Raw genomic sequence first — 4,750 nt, forward strand, 5'->3', positions numbered from 1 at the left:
TGCATGTTTATGTGTACATTTAAGTATTCTAGCAGCACACATAAAACTATAGCAATGATTATTTTATAGCAATTCCTACAACCCTTGGAGTTCACCCAAGTTCATGTCCATTGAATTGGTGATGCTATCTGGGAGCTGGTGAAGGACAGGAAGGCCTGGCATGCTGCAGTCCATGGGAGTCACAGAAAGTGGGCCACGACCTAGCGACTGAACAACAATGACGACCACAGCCCCCATTCCTCCTCTCTCTCTTTTGTAAAAATACAAGTTTGTATGACGCTGTTTTTGTTAAGGTAAGGTTGCCCAGGTACACAGCTCTCATATCCTTGTAGACAGCTGTCCTGGAGCCCCTGTTATTTGGGCCAAGCCAAGGGAATCACTCTGAATAGTAACCGACAGGATCTTCGACTCAATAGTAACATATCCAATGTTTCAGATTCTTGATTTTTGATGTATATTTTTGGGGGTAGTTCTAGTAAATGAGAAAGTCATCTCAAAAGTGATGATATGACCTATGCAATTATCATCATAGCTCATGGCATCCAAAGATAGAGACAGTCAGGTATGATGAACCTCATGATGGAAATACTACAAACCCCAAACTAAGTCTGCACAAACCTCCAACTCTGAACACCATTTTATAAGAAATCGGGGAGAAAAGGAAGCTTATTAAACAACATCACGGGCATGCCACCCGCAGAGCCAAACTGTGGGGAATTCAACCAGACAAAAGACCTGGGTTCTTCAACAATAACAACACAACCAACAGAAAAAAGTATAAACCTTGTTTGGATCCTGGGGCAAACAAACTACCACAAAAGGAAAAGGGAGAGGAACTCTTAGCATTAAAAATTTGCCTGCAATGCAGAAGACATAGATTCAATCCCTGGCTTGGGAATATCCCCTGGACTAGGAAATGGCAACCTGCTCCAGTATTCTTGCCTGGGAAATCCCATGGACAGAGGAGCCTAGCGGGCTACAGTCCATGGGGTCACAAAGAGTAGGACACGACTTAGTGACTAAGCAACAACAACGGGGAACTGTAGATACTAAATGGATATGAGATGATATTCAGGAATTGTTAGTGATTTCAGGAAGTGTGATGATACTGTCATCATTGTTTTTTAAAAGCATAAGTCTTGGTTGTTTATAAATATATACAGATACATTTATCAGTGAAATGCCCTGACATCTGTGATTTTCTTCAAAATGACCTGGGTTGGGGAGGGAGTGGAAGAGAAAACAAAATCACCTGAGTTGAAAATCCTGACATTGGGTGATGGGAGTTCACCACAATACACTATCTACTTTAGGTATACGTTTGAAACTTTTTCTAATTAAAAAAAAGTCAGTGTCTATTTTGTTGAGATATTCGTCCTTCTCATAAACATATTGAAATCATACTGCCCGCTATATATTGGGGATATAGAAACAAATTAGTGTTCTGGCTAGACTTGTCATCATTTCATATTTCCTATTTCTAAGATACCATTGGTTTTAAAACACACAATTATTTTTACTGCAGCTTTTGATATCTCTTGATTTAAGGTCAAAGCCCACTTGGGGTGGGGAGGAGAAAAGACAGCCCCATTAAATGACATATTGACTTTGAGACACCCAGGTTTCAGACTTTCCAAACTACCTATCTTGGAATCAAGGAAGGATGGTGATTCTTATTTTCTTTCAGTTCTAAGGAAATATTTGTTTGTACAACCTGAAGGTTTCCTAAGAGGAAATGTTACTGTGTTCAGTGTAACTGTAGGTTTTTGTCCTTTATATATTTCCTTCCCCTCAGTGTGTCAGAATCCAGCCATCAAGTTGAAATAGGTTAATCTGGTCTTAGCAGACATGTCTCAGTCATCTGGAAGAAGATATCAGCACAAGAAGGAAGTATGGGGACATTCTTTAGAAATTGTGTTTGCAGTTGGTTTAAAACTCTTCCAAGAATTCAAGGTGAATTCAACAGTATGAGACCAAAAAATGTTTACACAGCACCGTCTTTGCAGGCACAGCTGCAGAGAACAGAGGGAGCTATGACCAGAAGGAACTGATCCTGGGTGGATCAGTTAGTGACTGAGTGACCTTGGATTGTTTCTTACCCTCGCCGACCCTCACATGCCTCAGGAATAAAATATGTCTGGAGAAACTACTGTTGAGTTCTGAAAGTAAATAGAATAACAACATACAGAAGAACACCTATGCAGTATTAGAAGTTAGAAACTCAAGTTCTGACCATTTTCCTGGTCAGGCCCCTATATACTCTGGATAGAAGATGTTAGCCCAGCCTTCTGACTGGTGCTTGTTGCTGAAGAATTCAATTTAGGAGATATCTTAGCTCAGGCTGCCATAACAAAAATACCACAACTGGGTAGTTTAAATAACAAACATCTGCTTCTCACGGTTCTGGATATCCTGTGAAGTCCAAGATCTGGGGTCCACCAGATTTCCCAGATCTGATGTCTGGTGAGACCCAGCTTCCTGGTTTGCTGAGGCCTACACTGACCTTCCCCTTTTTTGAAGGCACTAATCCCATCATGAGGGCCCCATCCTCGTTATCTAATCTAACTCTAGCTGCCTCCCAAGGCCCCACCTCCAAATACCATTATAGGCGGATCAAGGCTTCAACATACAAATTTTGGGGAGACACGTTCAGTCCATAGGAAGTGAATCAGCTGCTTCCACACTGACTTGGAACTTCAGACATAGAAGCCTTGGAACTTTCTTCAGATCTGGCCCATGGTCAACAAACAAGCTCCTCTGTGGCTCCTGTGGCCTCATCCAGGGATGCTGAGGACTGTGTATTTTCTGGGTACCTAGCACAGAGTAGGCACTCATCAGATAAGGATTGAGTAGATGACTACCACTGAGGCAAGGCCACCCAGAGTCCACATCTGGGGCTATAATGTTGCTGCACCCACACCAGTGCTACTGGGTTGCTCTTTTGCTAGGACATTTATATACCCTCTGTGCATCATGACTGCACTGATTTGGCTTCTGCTCTCAGTTCCATTTCAGAGCTGGGATGAGTATTTACTCCCTTCCCAATGCCCTCTAGATTGGGGTCCAGGCAGCACCAAGCAGCCTTACCTAGAAACCTGGGTGAGCTTATGGCCTATCCTTGTCCATGCCTGCTGAGGGCTCCAGCTCCTAGCTCTCAGCAGTCAGCCTCAGGTGGTGGTAGCTGGCAGTGGCCATCCCATGGGCAGCAGGTCCACAGCATGCAGAGACCAGCTGGCTCCTCTCCCGGCACCACCCCATCTGCTCAGTGAGGGTGACACCAGGAGAGGATGGGAGGAGCTGGCCAGCTTACAGCCTTACAATATGTGTATGTTCATGTTGCCTTTGAGCTGGGAGAACAAGGAAGGGCTGGGTTGGAAGGGCATCTCACTGTCCCCAGAGAAAGGGCAAGGAAAAGTTCCCTTCTCAATCCCCTTTCTAGACCAGCTGATACTGGGATGCCACCCTTGGGGTATGATACTTACCTGTCTGAGCCTAAATTTCCTCATTTGTGTGAAAGATGGAGAAAGTCATCAGAGAAAGCCCTGTTATTAGTATCAAGCAAATGAACTATGGATTAATTTCCTAGATTCCTACCTGCCCAAAGGCTGATGGATGAGACTTGTCAAGTTTGCTGCTGCTGATGACAAAGCAAGGTCTTAAGATAAGAGGACTCCTGCCAAGGTTAGGTGCCAAGCCCACCCCACCATGACCTTACATACCTCTGGAAGAGGAAGGTCTGGAAGAAAGCTGCAGACTGTCTGCAGATTTCCATCTTCCAGGTTTTCCAGGGAGAGGAGAAGAAATTCACTGTTTTTGTGAGTTAGGCAGGTAGTGGAAATGAATGGAGTATGCTTGGGGTCTGCATAGTAAGCATTAACTACCTCTCCCACTTTCACAATGATGCTTTCTCTACTTGCTGGTAAAACAAGTGGTCCTCTGTGTATATGTTTTGTTTTCTCACTTTTTGTGAATTTGTGATCACAGGGAAATTATTCCTCTAGTACAAACAAATTCTAAACTACAGGATCACATTGCACCTTATGGAAACCCAGGAGTTGTGCCACTGAGCCCTTTGTTGGGGGGTGGGCATGGGAACCAGTGTGGCCAGATCTTCTACTGCGTTTATTTAACAAATGCTGGAAATATATATATATTTTTTTAAATGGAGAGCCTCCTGTTTTCACAGTTTCCTTTTATTCTTTTCTTTTAATAGTGCACATGTTGTTTAAATCTTTGTGTACACCACATAAAACCTACCCGTCTGTGGTCTGTTTGTATCCCACCTTCTGCATGCTACTCTGAATGTTGAAGTGTTCTTGCTAAATTATTCCAAATTTAGCATTCCACATGTGTCTCCTCTTTCAGTTGGGAAGTTGGGAGCTTTGGGAACCCTCATTGACTAAGGGAAGCTATGTCTTTGACCTTAACTTGGGCCTCGTGTCCTTAGGGGATGTCGGGGGCTGGCATGGGCTGGACAGAAGTACAGTCTCCTTCACACAGCAGAATTTCTTTCCTGGGGTCTTTCTATCACCTTGAGGCATTGGTTCCTTCTGTGGGCCACCTCCTGGCTTCTTGTATGATGGATACTAAGAAAGGAACACTGCCCTGCTATTTGCACTGACTTCTGGGAGAGACGTCAGATCAGTAGTGCTAGGGAGAACCCTTCAGGCATGGAGGCCAAGCCCTTCACTTTACACATAAGGAAGAAGAGATGCAGAAATCTCCCAACACCTCCGCAGGCCCACTGCTT

The sequence above is a fragment of the Bison bison genome, unplaced genomic scaffold (assembly GCF_000754665.1).
Source record: "Bison bison bison isolate TAMUID 2011002044 unplaced genomic scaffold, Bison_UMD1.0 scf7180017864098, whole genome shotgun sequence".
Taxonomy (NCBI): Eukaryota; Metazoa; Chordata; class Mammalia; order Artiodactyla; family Bovidae; genus Bison; species Bison bison.